This window comes from Prionailurus viverrinus, chromosome C2 (genome assembly GCF_022837055.1).
Source record: "Prionailurus viverrinus isolate Anna chromosome C2, UM_Priviv_1.0, whole genome shotgun sequence".
NCBI classification, from domain to species: Eukaryota; Metazoa; Chordata; class Mammalia; order Carnivora; family Felidae; genus Prionailurus; species Prionailurus viverrinus.
In genome coordinates this window covers 27897537-27923070 of record NC_062569.1, presented here as the reverse complement: position 1 = coordinate 27923070, position 25534 = coordinate 27897537, and the positions used below count along the sequence as shown (strand labels likewise).

General features: G+C 39.8%; 1 protein-coding gene and 1 non-coding gene across 2 annotated transcripts in view; both read left to right on the top strand.

Annotated features, from left to right (window-relative positions):
• The window catches only part of CPNE4 (copine 4), a 496584-nt gene that overhangs the window by 244559 nt on the left and 226491 nt on the right, over nucleotides 1-25534 (top strand). The window lies entirely within an intron of this gene.
• Nucleotides 1340-1412, top strand: TRNAK-CUU (transfer RNA lysine (anticodon CUU)). Its single transcript has one exon. It is a non-coding gene; the product is annotated as a tRNA-Lys (tRNA).

Here is a 25534-nt window from a genome sequence, read left to right as displayed (position 1 = left end):
CCACTCTCCTCTGTGTTTCAAACATTCATTCAATTAATACTGATTAAATGTCTTCTATCATGGACAAGGGACTGTTTTAATTTCCACATGTGTAAAAATAAAGAAGACAGGCGGTGTTTTCTACTCATTCTTTTGCTGCTAAAATGTATCGTAAATTTTAAGAAATATTTTTATTTATTTTTTTAAATTTTTTTTTCAATGTTTATTTATTTTTGGGACAGAGAGAGACAGAGCATGAACGGGGGAGGGGCAGAGAGAGAGGGAGACACAGAATCGGAAACAGGCTCCAGGCCCTGAGCCATCAGCCCAGAGCCCGACGCGGGGCTCGAACTCACGGATCGCGAGATCGTGACCTGGCTGAAGTCGGACGCTTAACCAACTGCGCCATCCAGGCGCCCCTTTTCTTTTCTTTTTTTTTTTTAATTTTTTTTTCAATGTTTATTTAGAAATATTTTTAAAATAATATGTAATGAGAATGGGGAAACAAGTTATTTCATATTTTGCAGATTAGGATATTAACTACCATTTAGAAGATAACTAGGCAAGACTGAAAATATGTATTTTTAAAAATGTATCTTCTTTTGGGGCACCTGGGTGGCTCTGTCAGTTAAGCCTCTGACTCTTGACTTCAGCACAAGTCATGATCTCGCAGTTTGTGAGTTTGAGCTCTATATTGGGCTCTACGCTGACAGTAGGAGCTTGCTTGGGATTCTCCCTCTCTCTCTGTCCTTCCCTGCTCACCTGGATGCGCTCTCTCTCTCTCTCTCTCTCTCTCTCTCTCTCTCTCTCTTTATCTCTTCCTCTGTCTCTCTCTCAAAATAAACTTTTAAAAAACGCATCCTCTGTGACCCAGGGATTTCTCTTTATTTACCCTGGAGAGATACATGAAAGTGTTCGCAGGGAGGCTGTCACAAGGTCATTCACTGCTATGTTGTTTCAGAAAAAAAAATTGGAAGAAAATAAATATCTATAAGTGGGAAAATATATTCTACTTTGTATCTATATTGTGAAATATGCAACAGATATAATAGGGTAGATCTATATGTGGTGACCTGAGCATAAGACAAAATTGTTTTTTTTTTAAGGTGTGAAATAGTATGTGTCATCTGATACCTTTTAAGAAATAACTTGTAAAGAACCCCACACAGTAATTTTTATTTCTATAGGTACATATGTGTGTATTTATGTTCATAGAAAAAGGTCTGGAAAGAATACAAAGTGGAGAAATGTGATTACCTCTGGGAGAGAACTGGCATTGGGTGGTAGTCAAGAGATTTTCACTTTGTATGTGATATTCCCTAGATCTATCCATCTATTTAAAAACTGAAAATGTAGGGGCGCCTGGCTGGCTCAGTTGGTAGAGCATGCGACTCTTGATCTCAGGGTTGTGGGTTTGAGTCCCACGTTGGGTGTAGAGATTACTTAAAAATTAAAAAAAAATCTCTAAAAAATATAAAAAATAAATAAAAACTGAAAATGTAGATGGAGTGAAGTAGATCAAAGAGTGGAAACTTTCAGTTATAAGAAGAATAGGTTCTAAGGCTCTAATGTATGACATGGTGACTAGAGTTAATAGAGCATTGTCACCACACACACAAAAAGGAGTTAACTATGTAAGGTGATGGATGTATTAATTATCTTGATCTTGGTAATTATTTCACAATATATATCTATATCAACTCATCATATTGTACACTTTAAGTATATTCAATTATCTTTGTCAATTATTCCTCAACAAAATCTAAAAAATGAAAACCTCTTACTATATTTCTTTCGGAGTAGAAAAAATAAATATAATATTTAATGGAATGCTAAATTGGTTCAACCACTGATGCCATCCTGGAGAAAACTTGTAGGAACCTGTCTGTATTTGGCCCTAATATATGTTTTCCATATCTATATATACTTTTTATGCAATTGATTTAATAACAATATTAAAGACAGTTTCATTGGAATTTCAAAAGATCTAAGGATTTGAGGAATGGTAGGGATTACTAATATAATCCAAAATCAGAATGGTCACTTCAGATCACAACAGTGAGATGGAATCAATAAGATGAGTTTGATTAGCAGAAGATGAAGGTTTGCCCTTATGTTCTAGAAGTCAAATATGCAAGGAAATAGGAATTTGGAGACCTGACTCAACTGAAATTTTACCTAGGGGCTTGTCAGCTGTGAGATCAGCAAAATCCATATATATCTATATCTATATCTATATCTATATCTATATCTATATCTACATATATCTATATCTATCTATGTAGATATATGTAGATATAGATATATAGATATATGTAGATATAGATATCTATGTAGATATAGATATAGATATATAGATATACATCTATACATATAGATATACATATAGATATGTATATATAGATATGGATTCTATATAGATATCATTATATATGTAGATAGCGAGAGAGAGAGAGAGAATGTGTTCTGTCTTAATCACCTGATATCAAATGTCCACAAAATTTTGTTAGCAGGATAGACATCAAAAAATAAGTTGATATACAGAAAAAATACTAATGAGATAAATCTGGATGGTTTGTGATCTGAAAACAGTGTTCAGTGATGAATAGCTGAAATTACTTCTTAGAGACATGACAGATAAATTTAAATAATGCTAGCGGAGAACTATTTATTCATAAACCTACTGTTCAGATATTCACTAAGAAGCTGGATATCCACACGAGTTCCTGAATTGAGCAGATAGATAATTACACCAGCTAACTTGAAGGTCTCTTGCAACTCTGAAGTTATATGAGACTATTAAAAGTCAAGGGCAAAAGCAAATTTGAACTTATGTTTCTAATCTTAACGTTCAACTAAGCAAATGTGCTACTTAGCCCCAGTGTGTGAGGACAACTTAAGTTACAGCAGGAAATATTATAGCTAAAGGGAATGGACTGACTGAGAAATATGTAAGATGGGCTCTGTGAGGTGGTCACATGGTTTCATGGAGCTCTATATTAATTATCTATTACAGTGTAACTCCTGACCCTGAACCTTAGTGGCATAAAACAATAAATGTTTTTTTGTTTCAAGCTCTTTTGGGAATTTGAGAGAGATGCTGCTGGGTGGTTCTGGCTCAAAGTCTCCCACGAGATTACGGTCAAGATATTGGCCAGGGTTGCGGTCATCTGAAAGCTTGACTGAAGTTGGAGGATTTGCTTCTAAGGTGGCCCATTTATGTGGAGAGTGAGTTGGTGTGGGTCGTTGGCAGGAGGCCTTAGTTCCTCACCATGTGGACCTTCCCATAGGAATATGTGAGTGCCTTCATTATGTGGCAGCTTCCTCTAGAGCAAGTGATCCAAGAGAGAGCAGGTGGAATCTGCAATATCCTATATGACCTAGCCTCTGATGGCACACCTCATCATTTCCACAGTACTCTGCCCATTGCCCAGGTTGGCCCTATTCAGGGTGGGAGGGAACTACACAGGGAAGTGGCTACCAGGGACTGGGAATCATTGGAAACTATTTTGGAGACTAACCATCACAGAGTAATTTTCCAATCCATTGTTTTTAGCCACATCACTAAACAAAAGATGACCAGACTAGATTAGATGATAAGAATGATTACTATCACTATTTATAATATGTTCATTAAATTAAGAATTAGGTTTTTCCATTGTTTTCCTTTCAAATTAATTGTATTTAAACTATTGCATGATTGGGGCACCTAGGTGGCTTGGTCGGTTAAGTGTCTGACTTCGGCTCAGGTCACGATCTCACAGTCCGTGAGTTCAAGCCCTGCGTCGGGCTCTGTGCTGACAGCTCACAGCATGGAGCCTGTTTAAGATTCTGTGTCTCCCTCTCTCTCTGCCCCTCCCCTGTTCATGCTCTGTCTCTCTCTGTCTCAAAAATAAATAAACGTTAAAAAAAATTAAAAAAAATAAACATTTGCATGATTGCCTACAATATGCAAAGAAAATAGGAGATGAAGACTCACATATCTGGAATTATAAGGCTGCTCTTTTACAGGAGGCTTTAAACATTTTGTCATATTTAAGCTGTTCAAGAATTCTGTACATCGTATAATTTGTTTCGTATCACAGATGACAACACTGAGAACAAATGAAATGTTTATAATTTTGCACCCAGTCTGTGGTGTTATCAGGATTTGAACCCGGACTGTCTTGATATGTTCTTTGCACTAAACTGGGATGAAAAGCATTTCCTCCTTATGTCCTTAATTTTCTGTCCATTAATATGAAATTAATTTTATTAAACTTAGGACAGTAGGGACTACCAAAATATTATTTGTCTGAAAGTAATACAATGGTGATGAATCTCCATCCACACACTCACGAGTAAGAAATGTAACTTACTCTATTTTCTTTAATACAATTTAATATTAACTACCTTTAACATCTGTCTTTTTTGTCTCTCCCCAAACCCTCCTCATTTCCTATCTGGTTGGTACCAGAGTAAGGCAAGGACCACAGAGGTGGTCGCTGAGACATCCTTTGTCTCATGACCTTGAGGGCTTGTGACTTCATTAGGATTCAGTGTCTGGTTTGGGGCAAGAGCGCTTCTGTTCAAGGTGTTATCTGCCCCCTGCCTGTGCCCACCATGGGCATGTCTCCTCTACAGTTTTGCTGTGCATCCTTCTCTCCAGTGCCCCAACATACTGGCTGCTCAGAGTTTTGGCTGTAGGTCTCTAAACTCCCCCACACTCTTAATCTGTTGGCCATCCGTGGCCTGTCCAGGAGTGCTTCCCCTTGCTCTGATGTTATATGTGCCTTTCTTTCTCTTCTCTCTTTCTCCTAACCCGGGGAAGTTCTAGTTGTGAGTAAGGAGAACCCCTTTACCTCCTTCTTCAGTTTAGGAATTTTTGTGAAAGCTTCAAACTTCTTCCCTCCCTATCCATGTTCCTGAATGGATGTTAGGTTTTCAGAAACAAACCTTCTTTCTTGCAAGGCATTCACTCTCCCTTCTCCTTACTACATCCTTCTTTGGAGGCAAGGACACAGAGTAGACCAGCGATATGAAACCAGGGCAGGAACATGAATGCATAGCTTTGTCATAGTCTGTGGCTTCTAAAAGTGTCTAAAAGATGGTTTTGAATTTTTACCTTTTTCCTGCACCTGGGGCTTAACATCCATCCGCTGACCAGGTTGGCTGTGGGGTTTTGTTCAAGGCAGAGGCTGACAACTGCAGAATTACTAGGTACTGATTAATATTTTAAGGTGAAGTTTATATTTTAAATTGAATATCATTTAGTTGAATGTGGAAGGATGGCATCCAGGCAACAGAAATGTTCTCATTAACTTCCAAGATGCTTTTTAGGAAGACTCAGGGAAAATTTCAAGTTCTAATTATATCCAAGACCTGGCTGAATATGGCCACACAGTATTTAATGTCTTAGCACGACTGTAGCTGCATGTTACTGAAATTAAAGTGACTTTGGAATTTCCTCATTTCCCACTTTTTATACACACACATTTGGGAAGTTTTATTTTCTGATGTAGGCTATACTAGTATCTTCCACCCTACATATTCTTCTTTAAATGTGACCTTTCCACACCCATAGGTATGAGAGGTAGAATCTGTGTCCTCTCTTCCTATACTCAGGCACACTTTTGACTGAAGAGAGTGGAAGAGACAGTAGAATCTGTTTTACAATGGAAGTGACACTATGTGACCCCCGAGGCATTAAAAGAGGTACAACTTCTGCCTAGCTCTTTCTTGGACCATTTGATCTTGGTGCCTACTCATCACGCTTTGAAGAGTTCCAGGCCATGTGAATAGACCAGTTGTAGGTGAATGGCAGTATCAACCCCAGACATGTGAGTAAGGAGGGGCTTCGAGGAGGCTCCAGCTGCACCTACAGTCTGGCTGCAACTTTGTGTGAGATCTGGAGTGAGAATCATGTAGTCGAGCCTACTCCATGCCCACAACTGTGAAGGTTGGGGTGGTTTTTATACATTTAAATTTAGGGTGTTTTTTAAAGACAGACAGAAAACTGGAACAGAGCAGGGACAAAAACAGCCCTGAACTGAAGGTGTCAAAGTTGTTGGAATCACCTGCTTGTGGTTTCACTGTAGCTCCAGATGCTAATTTTTTTTCCATCCACCTCTTTATCTTGCCATAAATACTTGGAAAGCATGAGAGCTTCCTGTCACATACAGCTCTGCAAAATTATTCTTCAGACTAGCTAGCCAGAATAATGTATCTCCCCGGGGCACCAAGGAAAGTAAGAGATGTCCTTCCCAGGGGATTGCGCATCTCTCCGTTTTGCAGGTATTGTTTGATTCAGTCATGGGCTGTTTAGATGGTAATGAGGATAGAAAACTCGCATAATGGGCAACTAGAATTTTTCTGACCAACCCCAAGGCAAATGAATCTGAGAAGTGCTCAGATTTCTGTTCACTTTAGCATCTAGTCTGTTTCTATTTCCCTCCAATTATAAACCATCCAAATTATAGTGGCTTAAAAAACAACCAGGTATTTAACTCCCTATTATGTGGATACCAATTTATATGTGCTTAGTTGAGCAGTTCTTCTGGTCTCGGATGGACTTCCTCATGTGTCTGTGCTCAACTGCCCTTAGGCCTGGCTAATGACAAGGGCAATGGGGATCACCTGGCAGTGTGTCCCTTGTTCTTCAGCAGGTTAGCCTGTGATTAGTCACACGGCAGTGGCCTAGTTCCAAGAGAAAGAGCAGGAGCATGCAAGCATGCGATAGCCTTGGCGTAGAACTGGCACACTGCCACTTACACCACGTTTCATTGACTAAAGCAGGGCCCGCCCAGATATAAGGAATGGGGAAATACACTATACCTTGTGACAAGATGAGTTGAAAAGTCACATTATAAAAGATGTTGGCACAGGGAAAGGTAAAAACAAACAAACACACAACACACACACACACACATACACAGTTTAACAATCACTTAATCCTGGTCTTGGTTGACCAGCAGTACAAATGTTCGTGCTAATTCAGTGTATCAGGCTCTGGAGGGCAGTCTAGCTGGCTGCAGGCATTTATTCACAAGGCCAAAGTCATACTTGGAACATATACCTCCATTTGTAAGCACATAATCTATAGATATTTACAGTTTGTATTTCTGTAGTACTTGCCCATTCCTTGATATTAACGTTTCCTCTCCAGTACCCTGATCTCATTTGGCTAAATCACGTCATGTGGATTCTTTTTAAGACAGACAACTGAGTTCCACAGAGATATAAATGCTGGTGATAATAAAACCCGATGTGAATGGACAGGAAAGGCAGAAGTGATAGCAACTCAGAATTTCTACCTGATGGTGGAATCAAAGAATCTCAACTGTTCAGTGCTAGAGGGGAATCTCAACCAACCGCTTCAACTCTGATAGGATAGATTAATTAATAATGGTGTGTCTGTGAGAGACAGAGACAGAGACATTTACTTCTGGATACTGTGAGACATAAGAGATAAAACAAAGTGATAAAAAAGAACTAATATTCGTTGTGCCAGGAACTGTATCTTACAAACTCAGATGTTCAGAGATGCAGTCAACCTTATTAAAGACTATTTTTTTTGTTTGGTAAGAGGCTAGTTTTTATTTATGGTTGTCCGTTCTTTTTAGAACTATCATTTTGACTATTGCATGTTCCAGCAATTAGAAGCACATAATTTATTTAACTGTTTCCCTTTTGTTAAATATTTATATTGTGTCTTGTTTCTCATTGTTACCAATAATGCTGCAGTAAACATTTGAGCCGAGTATGTTTTCTCCGCCTTGTGAATAAGCTTCAGGAGGGCAGAAGTTGTCCATCTAATGTGTCTCTGGTGCCTAGAACAGCGCCTGGCATGGAGCAGGTGGCTAACAGTGTTTTTCAGTATCTTCCCTCACATTTTAAAGTCTTTGCTCAGGAGAGATTCCCAGATGTCTATGCCGCACAAGTGTTCTTATTCAAATATTTCTTTTAAAGAGAAGAACAAGTCACATAGGCTCAGTTTTCTTCCTTGTGAAAAACTTGATAGAAGCAATTCTCAGCCAAACTTTTACTTTTGTTCTCTGGCAAGAAATAAGGAACTGAAATGGAATGAGACTGACTGGACAGAGAAGGGGAAGAGAGTTGACTCTTCTTACCACCTACTGTGTGCCAGATGCTGTGCCAGGCATGATGTTCGCACCATCATATGTCACCTTCACAACACCCAAGATGCGGGTGAAATCATGGCCATATCCAGGCCTCTGGGAGATTATGCAACTTGCCTGGTCCCAAGGGCACTGGCTGGCTAATGGTAGAGCTAGGATTTGAATTCAGATTTGTCTAATTTAAAAGCACTTTTTTTTTTTTTAACTTCTCACTGCCTCCCTGGAAACCAAATTGGACATATAACTTAGAAGATACCCCAGGGTGCCTGGGCGGCTCGCTCAGTTAAGCGTCTGACTCTTGGTTTTGGCCCAGATCATGATCTCACCGTTTGTGGGTTTGAGCCTGGCATTGGGCTCTGCACTGACAGTGAGGAGCCTGCATGGATTTTCTCTCTCCCCTCCCTTTCTGCCTCTACCCAACTCATGTTCTCACTCTCTCAAAATAAATAAACTTAAAAAAAAAATACTCCAATAAACCAACCTCAAAACTTCTAATTCCAGTCCTGTGTTCATCACAGTTTTCAGTCTGAGGCGAGGATGTTGAAACCCCAGGCTCTAAGTACCGATTTAGGGATAATTATCTCTGCGTTGCTGTTCTTTATGATTTGTGCTCTGTGTTGTCTTAACCTGGTCCCTCTTTGCAGACAGGGGGAAAGCAGCATCTTTTTCTGTGTTTATAAAACTGAGTATTCTGTCTTCACTGTTGGATTCAATTCTGAGCTTCCAGATACATTAATGATTTGGGGGAGATTCCAATGTTCCCCTCTGTGAACACTTTGTGGTTTGGGGATGCTGCTAAGGGGCTCTGTTTAAACATCTGTTCTTTGACATCATTCACAGCCTTGCTGTGAGATCAGCGCAGTGTGACTCAGGTCTTTCCATTTAATAGTGCCTGTCAGCACTATCCTGGCCCCATCCCACCTACATTCAAGGCATAGCAGCATCTGCTGACTTCCTCACTCCACCTGGACTTTCTCACTCTTCCTGGGTTTTGGAACCCAGAGGGAGCAGCTGGGCAATTTGTCAACATTTTTTGCTGTGCAAACCAGAAGAGTTTGTAATAGTCTACTGTTCTGCACCTGAGACCAGAGGTCTGAGGCATGTGAATGATATTCCTTAATATTCTTCTTGTCTTCTGCTTTGGGGACATGATGTTTCTATGGCCCCGAGTCTATGTTACCCATTGCACTCTACTTTGACCAGGTGGGTGGGTCCTGATTCTTCCCAAAGTCCTTCTGGGACATTTTCTATATTATTCTTTTCCTCTCTCACTTTGTATGAATAGCCTGATTTGGCATGAAAATGATCTCCTTAAAAAAAAAAAAAGAAAAAGAAAAAAGAAAATGATCTCCTTTTATCTTTTCCCAACTCCCCCCACCCTATTTCCTTGGCCTGGAGGATTGGCTCATCTGATTATTGCCATCTCATCTGAGAATCCTAACAATGCTGTGTGCTCTCTCTCTCTCTGTCTCTCTCCCCCACCCCTCCCTCTTTGTCTCCATTTCTCTTGGATTCTGGCTTAATTTCTTTTGAATCCTAGCATGGCTTAGACTTAGGCTTAAGCCACTAGTCAATGTATCCAGACTAAGTCCTGACACTGAGCATTTACTAAATAACTATCAACACTCACAAGCCCGAGGAGATAGTAATAAAGTATACTGCATTCTATATCCCAGAATTTTTTGCACTGTGATGCCGTTTTTGGGTTGAGTCCTGTTTTTGATAAGAAGTAATGGCCCATAGCTCTTAAGACTCCCCAGTTTCTCTTCTGCTGGCATACAACTTTGGCTGAGACCCGACCAGATAGAATATCTGGGTTTAATTCCACTTCTTGTTCTGTTTAGGGTCACAAGGCACCTTTTTGCTTTCATCTGATAGATTCAACTCTTCTGCAATGGTATACATGGTCTGGAGTGATTAGACAGGACGTTCTTGTGAAATGCAGTCAAGTGCAAAAATAAACCTGACCCCATTTCAATCATGAAAGCCGCATGGCTTTTTACAAAATTTCAGGCACTGCCTGAATAGTGACTGATTGGCCTGCTGTGGACATTGCTAATAGAAGCAGGTCATTTCTCCCAGGCCCCTTGAATAAATGATGGATGCTGCCTGCAAGTGCCATCTGAGGAAATTTATGTTCATGTACCACGTTACAGGGTTCTGGATACTTACTGTACTTGATGTAACCCCCTGCTGGCACTTTGAACTCTGTCCTTTTTCTCAGCTCCACTTTCTTCTTTACAACCAACACGGAATCCCTTGGAAATCTTCCTAGATGACCCCTTTCTGTGATGATGCGATGAGTTCACCCTTAAAATAGCTCTCAATCTCAAGTTCTTTTTTCTCCTCACCCTCATTGAGGTCATCTTCATTTCCCTCATAGAGGATTCAGTGGCTGCCTGTCAGGCACATCTGCCTTGGTCCTGAGCCTTCTCCCATTGCTACCAGTGTGGTTTCCCCCAAAATAGATCGAATTGTGTCGTTTATGCCAAGCTTAGAGCCAATCACGTCTCTCATGTGTTCAAAAACCTTCATCGTAAAATTAAGGCCACACCCTTAGGCTGACATCCAGAGCCTCCCTAGTCGTGACCCCAGCGTTTCTTCCGATTATCTTCAGCCAGGCCTTCCCAGCCTGCACGTGGGCAACATTAGTGGGAGATGCTCAGTAGAAGGGCCTCACGTGGGGTCAATTCTGCATTAAACAGAATTGGAAAAGTCCCTACTTTTCTCACCCATCAAATATTTTGACAAGTACTCTCTCAGATCCGTTCTATCCCAGACATTTTAAGTGTCTATAAAATGAAAATATTGATACACTTAGGATCAGAATCCTGAATATTGTATCCTTTTTTGCCTGGAGTGGATTGATGAAATGTGACAGAATTAGCAAGGTAGTCAAACTTGTGCAAAACCATTTCTATTGTCATTTTTATCCTGAGGCTACAACCCCAAAGCAACACCCATTCTACCATTTATCCATCCATCTAGTCATCTGTAAGTATGTACGGAGCAACATCTATACACTGGGCACTTGCAAGGAGCTGAGTATATATAAGTTTTAAAGATAAATGGGCCCTGTCTCCAAGCAGCTTACCAGGTGGTGGACACCTGTAAACAGAGCTGTATCGTTGTGTGTTATGAGAGCTGCACTAAAAATCTTAATGGTTACATGGATAACACGAACTTTCTTGGGGTGGTTAGGAAAGGTTTCTGGGAGGAAACCAGAACATGAAATACTCACATACTAGCAATAAACAGTCCTTGTGAAGACTGAGATCTGGTGTTTAGGGCTCTTGGGAGCTAAAGCCTGCTCCATTCCTAGACCTTGTTTTTGCTCTTCATCAATAGAAAGAAGACAGTAACTCTGGCTGCTCGCACTGGCCACCTCTTCACTAACCCTAAAGTAATCTACAGTGAATTTTCATTCTGGGTACATTTTACCAGTGATTACACTAGGTAAAGGGAGTCTAGGCTGCCATTTAAAACAATGATTGTATGTAGCCCTAATGTTGGTGATAGAGCATCATTCAAAGGAGCCGAGGGATGGGAGAACAGGTGAGGATTGTAGATTATGCCTCTTTATTTCACAATTAAATGTGGGAACTGGGGAGTAACAGCAAAATATTAGAAAACAAAACAAGCAGGTAAAAAATAATGATCTGTTTTCAGCATAAATAATAATTCTGTGAATCCCTCTTGCCTATAGAGTAGATTCAGTGAGTTGGAACTGAATACACATGGGAGAATTCTGAGCCTAACCTGACTCCATGGGTGCCGCATCGTGGATATTAGTATGATGGTCCCTTTTAGTACTGCAGCTCCTCCTTGCCTTGGTCTTAAAGACACTGCACGGGGTTTAACCTTTAATGAGTTTATTTTTACCTCTGGAGCAATTCCTGGCCCAGCTGTCTGTGTCTTTTCTAACTCAATTATATCTAGTCTCTCATGGGATAACTTAAAACGTTAAAAACATATCCACAGCAGTATTCATGACATTTTTTTTTCTTTCAGGGCCAGTTTTCAAAATTCCACAAAGTGAATAAATACATCTTAAGCTCTTTGGAAATGTCTTCTCAGGAGAGTTTGGAGAAAAGTGACTTTAATTGACTATAGGGCACACAAGTTCAATTTAAATTCCAAAGTGTAATGGAGTTAAACCTTCCACAGTTTTATCTTATTGATTTCCTTCTTGGTTTTTGGTTAAAAGAATGAAGAAGAGAAAATAAAAACTTCTAAGCAATCACTTTTCTTTGTGAAGTTCAAGCTATGAGCCCAGGAACATTAATGTCATATAACACCACCTAATTAATGTCATGTTAACACCACCTAATGCCCATAAGTGTCCAATTCAGCTAATTATTTCATCAGAAGAGAATAAGAGGTAATTGCTTTCTTTCTTCCACACTCTTGCCTAGTTGAAAGAAAATCGGAAGGTTGGCAAACTTTTTTCTTGGACTCTCAGAAAGCTGTCCCATCACACTCAAGAATCACCTGTTCTAGGAAGTATCTTCTTATTACCCCTTAATAGGCTAGGTTAGATGATGTTCCTAGGTGTCAATTTTCATATCACTCTGTCTTTAATGTCAGACTACATTATTTTGTTGTAAGTGTCTGTGTGTGCATCTCTTTTATATAGTAGACTGCCCCTTATCCGTAATTTCACTTTTTATGGTTTTAGTTACCTGCGGTCAACTGTAATCTGGAACCAGATGCTCCTCCTTGTGACATTGTCAGGGTCAGCAGTAGCCCACCCTCCATCCCCATGCCTGCCTCGTTCACCTCATGTCATCTCATCAGGTAGCCATCATCTCACATCATCAAAAGAAGGAGGGCGAATATGGTACAAGAAGATATTTTGAGAGAAAGAGAGACTATAGTCACATAACTTTTATTAAAGTAACTTACTGCAATTGTTCTGTTTTGTTATTAGTTATTGTTATCTCTTACAGTACCTAGCTTATAAATTAAGCTTTATCCTAGGTATGGAGGCATAGGAAAAAACTTGGTATATACAGTGTTCAGAACTATGTGCAGTTTAGGCATCCACTGGGGGTCTTGGAACACATCCCCATGGATAAGGGGGTGCTACTGTGCTATAATATTCCTGAGGGTGGAAACCATGCCCTACTTATCTTACCATTGTCTTGCGTGGGTCATGGCACAGAGTAGGTGCTTGGTGGTAATTGAATGAATTATTGTCTATATTTCCAGAGATCATCTTAGTTGGTAGAAGTCTGTGACTGGTGCCTTTTGAGAAGTGCTATTCTTCCAATTATGGCAGAGGGTCAGTAGTAGAGCATCTGAGGTAACATGTTCATTTACTGGGCAATTTCATTCACCCAATGTTTTTAATAGGCTGGCCTCAACACAGCTCATTCAGTGAATTTTGATGTAAAAAGTACTGATGTGTTATGTCTTAACAGGGCAGTCAGTCTGTCTTAGAACATCTACTTTAGTTTTAGTGCAACCAAAGTTTAGTTTAGTGACCAACCAGCTTGCCATTCCTAACTGGAGTAGAAGACTTAGCCCATTTTCTGTAGCTGTGACTCTAAAGTATTAACAAGGTTTGCAACTAGAGCCCCCTCATTTCCACGTCCCTGGTTCCTGCAGAATGGGACAAAAGCATATAACAGGTATCCTGAATATTGGACCATTCTAGGATGTTCACTTGGTAAGCTTCTGACACAGTCTATCTGAAACATTTCTAATGGAATGTCTGGTCATCTTTGTCTGCATTCTGAGAGGGATCTCTGTGAGGGGATAAACCAGTCCATCCTGATCAGTCAGTGTGGCATGAAGCCAGTCACCACCATGATTGATTCATACGTAGATGCCTAGCAGATTGGATATATTCTCTCCTGTCTTATCCGGAACCATCACCCTTGCCAGTTTGGGGATACTTGCTCAGGAAATACTAAATCCAAGAAAACAGACTGAAGCCCAAGGTCAGTGCAAATTATGAGGCTACGAGGGTGATATGCTCTGCTTTCAGCCCATCTCTCCTTGAAAAATGGAGAATGCCAAGAAAGATGGTCCTGCTGTGGCCAGCATTTCAATCCAGAATTCAGACTCCCTTAGTTTAAGAATACCAGAGCCACTGTGACCTACAGTATCGAGTAAAGCTTAAGTGAATACATGTTTAGAGGCTGGAGGTGACTAATACCATCTGGAGTGAATAGGAACCCATTCTGCCCTTTTCCAAAGAAAGACTTCAGTCTTCTGGTTGGAGGCAGAGTGGTTACCTTTGCAAAGAAAGTTAAACTTGCCCAACATCATTAGATGAAAAGAATATATGTGTATTATTCTAACAACAAAGCAATGTCAGTGAGAGGAAGGCTCCTGCCAGCTGCTTCTGTGAGCTACAGTGGCATTGATGCTCTTTGAGTGGGAGGTTTCTGTTCATTTGCAAATGCGATGACATTTTCAGCTTTTTGTACCAGGAAGGAAGCGCCTTGGGAAGCTTGTGGTTGAATGCATTCTCCCTTGAGAGCAGCAAATGAGGTTAAATCCATTTACTGATGGAGGGTCTGGGGTGGGGGTGGGAGGTGGAAGGGGGAATCTGGGAGAGGAAGGGGCAGATGGGTGTATGGCCGTGAATTATTCTAGTTTGAAGTGACTTAGAGATGATGTATTTGTTTGCCTCCTTCCTCCAACCTTCATCATTTCCTCCAAAGACTGCAGGACAAGGCTGGAAAAACATGTCCATAGCAGAAAGCTATGGGGTGGTTGTATGCTCTTGACCTGAAGGGGCAGGGTCCAGAATAAATGAATGTGTCTGTAATTAAACTCCTGGGGGTCAAGACACCTGACTTCAAGACACCAAGTTAGGGATTCAGTTCCACAGCAAGTTTGATTAAAAAAAAAAAAAGGAAGGTTGGTAGTGACCATACTAACCTCCTTGAGTAATTAATGAGGCTGAAGATTATTGCAAAGTGGCTTAATATGGCAGAAGGTGTCTCACAGGATGGTTCTGATTCAAGTAACCTTGGACCAGCTGTGATGAAAGAATAAAGGAAGTTCTCCATTTATAAAAAACAACAAACAAACAAACAAACAAGAAAACCCCAACCCTGCTACTATCTTGAGCCAAAGATATTAGATCCCAGAGGAAACTTACTTGGTGCTGCATCCACCCTGTCAATTTCCAAGGAAAGAAAATGAACCCTGAGAAGTTAAATGACTCCTGTGTGATTGGAGGGCATCATTAATGTACTTCTCTGTGCTTTAATGATTATGCCTTTCACTCTGGAATCTTATATCCAACTGTTGCCCTGTGATCCCTGGTTTCAAACCAGGGATCGTCCCAAAGTAACAGTAAGAATACCAGTCATGGAAAGAGTTCTAGATTTTTTGTCAATTCACTGGCAAATTTTTGACTCACTGAAATAGTTTCTCCTGGGATAGAGTACTTCACCTCTGAATAACGGAGTTGTCGTCTGCAAATATAACAATAAATAAACAACAAACAGAAATAATAATATTGCCAGGGCTACCTCTACCTCATGTGGCACCTTTGCAGAAAAGAGAAAAAAGCCCCCTCTGGTGGTTGAATTTGAGAAAAACACCCTTTCCTCTGGACAGACTTTCACCTGCCAGGGGACTGATCTGGTGAGGGGCTGGCTTTTATCCCTCACACACCCACGTAGCCAAGCACACTTCTTAGGGTGACAGTACACCATAGGCAAGAAAATGGAAGGGCAGCCAAGAAAAACAAGCTTATAGAAACAGGACACACGATATGTGAGTGACTGGAGAATGCATGGTGGCAACTCTTGACAGGAGGACTCTGATCTCATGTACAAGAAGACAAGACAAGACTCATCTCATGTACAAGACAAGAAGGTTTGTAAGTCTGCTGCCCGATTCTCTGTGACTCCCTCCTCATTAAAGAAGTGATATTTGAACTGAGGTCTGAATGGTGAGAGGGAGCCAACCAATTTGACAATCTGGGTATAAAGCATTCCAGAAAGAGGAAATGATTAGTGCAAAGGTCCTGGGGCAGGCACCAATTTTGTGTGTTTGAAAAAAGAAATGAGCAGGTATTTTTGGATTTTAATGAATGAAAGAAATAGTGATTTGAGAAATGGCCAGAACAGGGTAGAGAGGTCATATCATGTTGGACAGTGGTTGTGAACTCTCACCATGTATCAAAAATGCAGGTGCTCTACATGCAGAGATTCCAACTCAGTTAATCTGGGGAAGGGTGCTGGTATTTGACTTTTGTTGTTGTTGCCACTCTTGTTGTTGTTTTAAGTTCTCCAGGGGATTCTAATCACAGGTGAAATTTTACTGATAATATAGTCTTATAGAAGTTTGGGTTTTATTTTAAGAATAATAGAAAACCAAAAAGGATTTTTTAAAAGATTTTTAACATTTATTTATTTTTGACAGACAGAGAGAGACAGAGCACGGGTGGGGAGGGGAGAGAGGCACACACACGCACAGAATTAGAAGCAGGCTCCGGGTTCCGAGCTGTCAGCATAGAGCTGGGGCTCGAACCCATGAACCATGAGATCATGACCTGAGCTGAAGTCAGACACTTAACCGACTAAGCCACCCAGGTGCCCCATAAAAACCAAAAAGAATTTTAAGCTGCAAAGTGACATGATATGATTTCAGTGTTTAAAATGTCATTCTTGGTGGCACCTGGGTGGCTCAGTCGGTTGAGCATCCAGCTTCGGCTCAGGTCATGATCTCACAGCTCTTGAGTTCAAGCCCCACATCGGGCACTGTGCTGACAGCTCAGATTCTGGAGCCTGCTTCAGATTCTGTGTCTCCCTCTCTCTCTGCCCCTCCCCCACTCATGCGCATGCGTGGGTGCGCGCGCGCTCTCTCTCTCTCTCTCTCTCTCTCTCTGTCAAAAATAATAAAATAAAAAAACATTAAAACATCATTCTTGCTCCTGTGTAGAGAATCGATTGAAAGCGTAAAAGAGGACAAGGATGAAGGAAACTATCAGAAGTCCATGGCGGGGTGTCTAGGTGGCTAAGTTGGTTGAGTGTAAGACTCTTGATTTCAGCTCAGGTCATGATCCACGGTTGTGGAATCAAGCCTTGTGTTGAGCCCGCTTAGGATTCATTCTCTCTCCCTCTGCCCCTCTCCCTGACTCACATGCTCTCTCTTTCTAAAAAAGAAATGAAGGAAGGAAAGAAAGAAGGCAGGCAGGCAGGAAGAAGGTCCACAGTAAATATTTGTGGAGTCTTGCTGTAGTCAGAGAGAAATGGATAAATAGGGGAAATGTGAAGGTGTAGTCCTTCACATTTTCTAAAATATTTATTTAGGATTAGGATTTGAGGGAATGGGAAATGATGAATGACCAACAGATTTTTTTTATTTGAGCAACTTAATGTATTGTCGTGTCATTTACAGAAACAGAAGACCCTGAGGAAAGCAAGTTTTTTTGGAGGGTAGGGAAGTGGGAAAAAAAAAGTCTTGGCATGTTATGTTGGGGTACATGTTGGGTTTCGAAGCTTAGATGCCTGGTTGGTAGTTGGATATTCACATTAGGAATTTAGAAGAGAGATAAAGGCCATGCATAGAAAATTGTGAATTTATATAGTATGTCAATGGTATTTCATGCCATAGATTGAGATTTTTCTTCAGAATGAATGTGGAAAAGCTATTGGAGTATCTAAGGAAAGTGGGTGCTTTGGGGGTAAATGAAAATTGGGAATAATGTCTCTATGCAGAGCACCCTTACACTGGTAATGAAATATTTTCCCTGAAGAAGAAAAAGAATCTGAAGTGGAAGAAAATGGAAGTAAAGAGTTTGTTATATATACAATAACAATGTATACAGTTATATGTAGTTAATATATAACAAATGGTCTGTTGATTGATTTTTCTCTTGAGAAAGAAATTGGATAGTAACAGGCAAGAGCTGGTATGAGGGTGGGGGGTGTAAGTGAACTTTTCAAGGATAGAAGTGTGGATCCTTTCACACTATGGCAGCCAAGGGCAAATCTATGAGGGTAACTCATTGTATCCTATTCCGACTCTGCCCCTCATCCTAGTCTGGTTCTCTCTGCCAGGAAAAAGGTAGGTACTTTTAGGTCCTGGTTTCCTTTCATTCTGATACAAGCAGAAAACTGCCTGTTTTGTGACTGAGTAATTCTAATCCAATATCTTAAGTAACTGAATGATGTCTTAATACCAGACTTAATGGTGAAAATGAGTCATGTTGTTAGAGAATGGCTGAAGTAATGGTGAAACAGGCGTGGCTGCAGATAGCTCCCCAAGACTGAAATCTGCCACCAACATGGCCCCAGGGCACCAAAATGGCCCTGGGAGGTACCTTCCCAGAGAAGTTTGATGAATCTCTCTACCCCAGAACCATGTCAGTAATTTGCCTCTTTCCCTGGTCTTCTATGATCTGCTGATTGGTTGACTTAGGGCAACACTCTTCAAACCTGGAAAGGCACACCCCTAGGAAAACAAAGATTTTCTGAAGAGTATGCAGGGCTTAATTTACAGTTCAAGTTTCATCTGTACTCTTTCCTAAAATTGAACTGTCTAGGAACTCACCCTTCTCCTACTTAATCTAATGAAAGAAACTCTGTGCCCTCTGCAGTTTATGGCGCATTGCCCCGTGGTTTTCAAAACCTCCTAAGTGCTAGACAAGGGACCCCTTGAAATATTAGTGTAGATATTGAGAAAATGGATGACCGTCCTGACTCGGTAATCCACAAATCTTTCTGAAAGGTCTTCCGATTCTTTGCTTTCTACAAAATTGCGGGTGGACCTAACCGACTTGTCAGTTGCCGGATCATTAAAAATAATTTCCAGTGATACATGACTATGTGATTTTGATATACAACTAACTTGGAAGGGGTACAAAAAATTGAGTGGCACTGCTATTATAAAACTTCCATTCATGTCTATTTATTTATGAGAAAAAGTTTCTCAGTTTTAAGCATTTATAAAAATGAAAAATAGGAATGCAGTAGAGGCTGAGTCTCATTTATTCTGGTGACTGGTTATATTCATCCATGAGTACGTGAAGTAATTACAGGAGAAGTAGCCATTCATCTCATTAAGAGATGTATTTTGGATTGTAATTTTAACTTTAGTAATTTTTTATCAGACTTTGGAAGATATTTTATTGTTTTGATCAATTTTTTACTCATAATTATAATGATAACTCAATCCAAATGAAAAGCTTCAACACTTAGAGTTGTGGAAAACTTTTTTTTAAAGATTTACACTTATAGACATGTTTTTGTCACAAAGAGTCATGAGAGACTAATAAAACATTTTTTAATGTTTTTTTATTTCTTTTGAGAGAGAGACAGTATGCATGCACACATGGGGGAGGGTCAGAGAGAGGAAGAGAGAGAACCCAAGCAGGTTCCGCACTGTCAGCACAGAGCCCAATGCAGGGCTCAGTCTCATGAACCATGAGATCATGACTGAAGCCAAAATCAAGAGTCAGATGCTCAACCAACTGAGCAACCCAGGTGCACCAATAAAACATTTTAAAGCATAAAATTATATTTCATTAGGATAAAATTTTATGAGGAAAATACAGTGGAAATACAATTTGAAGGGAGAAAGGAATAGATTTCAAACAGTTACAAGATGGCAGAATTAAAATATACTTCTTTGCCTATTTTATATTTGAATATTTCAGTAATTATATTTGAATATATTCTTTGCAGCTATTGAAACCTGTGATGAAATTATTTTAGATACCAGCTTAGAAGTGTTTAGGTTGATTCATAGCTTTTCAAAAAAAAATTTAGGGGGCATAAAAGCAACAAAACTTGAGGATGACTCTTTTAGAGCCCATGGTAGATCTTCTGATGGGTCATTTAGGTTTCTCATAGGCTAAGGACACAAAACTTCATTCTAAATGGCCACTCTTGGGCCACTGAGCACTGGTGTTGCAGTCTTAATCCAGGACAATTTCAAAAGTGACCACTGGGGCACAAGAGGGGTTGGAATTTGTGTATGTAAAATATAAATAACATAAAATTTATCATTTTAACCACTGTCAAGTGTATAGTTCTGTGGCATAAGTACTTTCCCATGTTGTTCATTCATCACCACCATGGAAATATATATTTTAATACATATTGTAAAAAATTACTTAGCACCTAAAATATCTGTCATCAGTGAGTTGCAACTGATTGATCTTTGCTAAGAGGAAACCAGATGTATGAAACTTTGTACTTTATTTTCCATATAACTTTGATTAAGAGTTTTGTTTACTCTGTGCTACCATATAAGTCCCATGTGAGAAATACCTCTTGGCATTCAGGTATTGGAAAGAATTTGATTTAGAAAATGTTAGCAATGATTGGGCTCTCTGTTTTATTTGCGCTGAAAACCTGTGATAATCCTGTATTCCTTATGTGATAAAGATAAAGATAAAACAAGAGAAGTTTGGATGCCTTTTACTGACGGACATGAGCTATATGCTCATCTTTGGATGGCTAAGCGTGGCCCTCTATGATGCCCTAGGAGACATAGTCCAGGAGGAGGTCTATGAGGACATTTTTCTGCCTAGAATTTTCTCTGTTATCTTTGCATTAAGTTATATACCTGACCTGTCTGGGAAGTTCATTTGCTCGTTCACTCATTCATCGCTCATTCGTCAAACATTGAGGACACCTACTGTGTGCCAGGTCGCCACCATGCTGGCACTGGGCCACAAGTAAAAGGTGAACAACCACTTTCAAAAACAAGCAGACAAAATAAACAAAAGCAACTCATGGTTGAGTTGGGAAAGAGAATTATTCTAAATGTTACTAGTGGGATAAGTGTTGTTGCTGATGTCTAAGAAGTACCTAACTCAGGGGTGCCTGAGTGCCTCAGTCAGTTGAGCGACCGACTTCGGGTCAGGTCATGATTTCACAGCTCGTGGGTTCGAGCCCCGCATAGGGCTCTGTGCTGACAGCTTGGAGCCTGGAGCCTACTTCAGATTCTGTGTCTCCCTCTCTGCCCCTAACCCACTCGCATTCTGTCTCTGTCGCTCTCAAAACTAAATAAACACCAAAAAAAAAAAAACCTAACTCAGGGTTCCCTGTTATATTCCATTGGTCTATGTGTCTGTTTTCGTGCCAAAACCATACTGTCTTGATGGTTACAGCTTTGTAGTAGAGGCTGAAGTCTGGGATTGTGATGCTTCCCGCTTTGGTTTTCTCTTTCAATATTACTTTGGCTATTTGGGGTTTTTTTATGGTTCCACACAAATTTTAGGATTGTTTATTCTAGCTTTGAGAAGAATGCTAATGCAATTTTGATTGGGATTGCAATGAATGTGTAGATTGCTTTGGGTAGTGTTGACATTTTAACAATATTTATTCTTCCATTCCATGAGCCTGGAATGTTTTTCCATTTCTTTGTATCTTCTTCAATTTCCTTCATAAACTTCTATAGTTTTCAGCATATGGATCTTTTACATCTTTGGTTAGGTTTATTCCTAGGTATTTTATGGTTCTTGGTGCAATTGTGAATGGGATCAGTTTCTTTATTTCTCTTTCTGTTGCTCCATTATTGGTGTATAAAAATGCAACCGATTTTTGTACATGAATTTTGTACCCTGCGACTTTGCTGAATTCATGTATCAGTTCTAGCAGACTTTTGGTGGAGTGTGTCGGGTTTTCCATGTAGAGGATCATGTTGTCTGTGAAAAGAGCATGGAGGAGGGCACTTGTTGGGATGAGCACTGGGTGTTGTATGGAAACCAATTTGACAATAAATTATATTTTAAAAAAAAGTACCTAACTGAGCCAAGAGACAGAGACAGAGTGTCAGATGGGATGATGCCCCAGCTGAGTCTCAGAAGACAAGCAGGAGTCAGCAAGGTGAAGAAAAGGGCAGACTTTCTAGCCAGAGGGTACAGCTGGCCTTCCCAAATAGCCCTCGGGAGGCTTGGCCAGATCTTAACTTGTATTGGAGAGATTTGAACTTCTAAATTAGACTTCTAAGAAAAGTGCCATTTAGAACCAGGCATGGAGTGACTGGCAAACAAATCAGCTTTGTTGGGGTGGGGGGCATCCAGAGAGGTCCCATTTAGCCTGCAGAAGAAAGAAGCCCCCTGGGGAGGGTGGGTTTTGGCTAAGCAGCTTAGTTAATTTTCAAATGTCCCCATGTTCTTAAAACTCTGTGACAGCAAGACATGAGTATTTACTCCTTTGTGAGTACAGGGGTTAGTACAGCCTTTCACTAAAGGTCAAACCAACCCATATAGGAGAAGTATATAATTCCCATATCTGGCTGGCAGGAATAGAAGAAAGGACCTTGAAATGTCAAAAGTATGTCATATATGAGTGCAAATTGGTATTATACTTCCCGGCTGCCTGAAATGGGGGTGGGTAAGTAGAACTGGGAGAACGGGCATGATTCTCCCTCCTTCCCTCTCCTATTTCTTGTCACCCCCTCTCCCCTTAAGGACTTGACAACGGGAGGTCATTAGGAGAATGGAATAGAGGAAGGAAATGGACATGGATTCAGTGCCTACTGTGTATTTTAAGCTCCAGCTCAGTATCATCTCCTTCATTGAACTCGTGGACTTCATAATGAAGAGCTCCTTCTGTGTGCTCCTCGAGTGCCTTGTACAGAGCTTCAATTTGATATATTCTATTCTATTAAGGACTTTTTTTTTCCTTCCAGTATCTCCTCAAAGTTATGACTTTCTCAAAATCAGAGGTGATATATTTTAATATTCTGGATCCCTAGCAAGAATTGGCACATCATAGGCACTAAATTCTTAACTGAATTGCATATCTTCAGTGGTGTTTTATGTTAGATGCCTCCTTGAATAATCTTAGCAAGCACTGGCATAGTATGTATCCAGGACTGTTCTTAAGTGCTTATTAACCCATCTGCTTCTCCTTAAGCTCTGCAGCATGGGCACTATTATTATCTCCCATTAAATAAGGTGCCACCATATCCCATAAAAGTTAAATAACTTGGCCCTAGTCTCACAGTGAGTAGATAGCAGAGCTGGGATTTTAACCAAGGCAATGTGACACTGGCGTCTGTGCTTTGAACTGTTGTACCATAGTGTTCTTGTTACAATACTATTAAGTGGGTCACTTATAACCTTATAACCCTGTTTTGCAAAGAAAGTAAAGGGGAAGTAAGTCTCTGAGAGTAAAAGGGAGCTTCCCAAGGTACACAATGATTGGCTAGCCTAGGACTCAAATTCAAGCATGTGCAACTCAAAATCCACGTCTGTTACATACTTCCCAGCAATTTGTACACTCTCAGAACTGGAACAATCAGCTCAAATACTTTGACTAAGGAAGCTGAGAGGGTTCAAGTGTCCTTCCTTCATGAATGTAGGGAGAGTAGCAGAAGAAGGGTGCCTGGTGAAAGAGCAGGAGCAAGCTGAACCTTTCTCTGCTATTTGCCCTTTATTTAAAAGTCTGTCAGGGCAACTGGCTGGCTCAGTCCATAGAGCACATGACTTTTGCCCCAGGGTCATGCGTTCCAGCCCCATGTTGGGCATAGAGATTACTTAAGGAAATAACTAATTGATTAATTAATTTTAAAAAGTGTGTATGTGTATTTGGTTGAGTTCCCTGAATATAAAATTCATATGTGCACAGTGTAAAAATATTGAAAACAGAAAAAAGAATGAAGAAATGCCATAGTTATCATCATTATACCCTCCCGACATCGTCATTGCTAATTTCTATTCATCTAGTGTGTGTGTGTGTGTGTGTGTGTGTGTGTGTGTGTGTGTATATATACCATATATACATATGTACATGTATATGTATAAATGTATTTATAAGTGAATTGAGACTCACATTGTTGTATGTGACATTTTTCAACTTAACACTATAACCTAATCATTTTCTAATTTCATTAAATATTATTCAGTGATGTGATTTTTAATAGCTTTCACAGTTTATAGCTTATCCTATAATATATTTAATCCTAATTTTTCTGTTGTTGGATATTTATCAGTATTTATATCTCAGGTCATTTCTTTACAGAAAATTCTTAAAAGTAGAATGCTTGAATCATAGTAATTTTATGTAAATGGTGAAAATGTCCTCCAGAAAAATGGGATAGATTTATTCTGCCACCAAATCTATATGCAAATCTCATCTCCCCAATTTTTGTTTACAGTATTATCTTTTCAAAATTTGTCAGTTAGGCAGATGAAAAATGTTTTTGTCTGTTTTAAAAGCGTAGTCCTCTGATTATTAAAGTGGCTAGACCTTTTCAATATATTTCTTGGTCATTTGTATTTCTTCTTTTGGGAACTGTACTTTCATATCATTTGCTTGTTTTTCCCTGTTAGGGTATTTTTATTATATTAATCAACTTCTGTGACCTCTTCATTTATTAAAAAGATAACTTAATTGGTTACAAATGTTTTCCTATTTGTTCATTTGTCTTTATTTTTTTTCCTTCTTTTCACATATGGAAGTCTAAAAATTATATAAGAAAACTATGAATTTATTTTGTGGTTTCTTACCTTGCTTCCAAAATTTGAATACCTCAAAATCAGAGTCATGTTAACCCATGTTTTCTTAGACTTATGATTTTTATTTCTATAGTTAAGACTTTAATATACTTGCCATTCATTTCGGTACATGGGATGATGTAGGTGCCAATTAGTCTTTTGTTTTTCTCATTTAAACAATTGTTCAAAGTGATAGATTGAGTGATCCTTTCCCCTGTGGTCCTTGGTACAATTCTCCCCTAGCTTTTTATTTAACAAACATCTGTTCCACCCTCATATAGAGGACATGTGGTATGTGCTGTGGGGGTCTTTAGATCCATAATTCCAAGCTTCTGCGCTCCAGGAACATTTTTTAAGTTTTTATTTAAATTCCAGTTGGTTAGCATACAGTGTAATATTAGTTTCATGTGGCCAGTATAATGATTCGACATTTACATACAACACCCGGTGCTCACCACCACAAGTGCACTCCTTAATCCCTATCACCTGTTTCACCCATCCCATACCCGCCTCCCCTCTGGTAACCATCGGTTTGTTTTCCGTAGAGTATGTTTCTTGGTTTGCCTCTCTCTTTTTTTCCCCTCTGCTCATTTATTTTGTTTCTTAAATGCCACATACGAGTGAAATCATATGGTATTTGTCTTTCTCTGACTGACTTATTTTACTTAGCATCATACTGTCTAGATCCATCCTTGTTGCAGATGGCAAATTTCATTCTTTTTTCTGGCAGAGAAATGTTCCATTGTATGTGTGTGCCACATCTTTATCCATTCGTCAGTCGATGGACACTTGGGCTGTTTCCATAATTTGGCTATTGTAGATAATGCTGCTATGAACATTGCCCTCCAGGAATTTGTAACCAAGTGTAGGAAAGTCAAACTACTAAAAGATCTCTCACACAAAAAGGGAGGAAGGAAGGAATCGTTTTGGTTATGGCCTTAAGGTTCATTAGAATATTGATAAAATCCCATGTCTAGTTTTAATCTTCCCTATGGAAGATGCAGAGATGTAC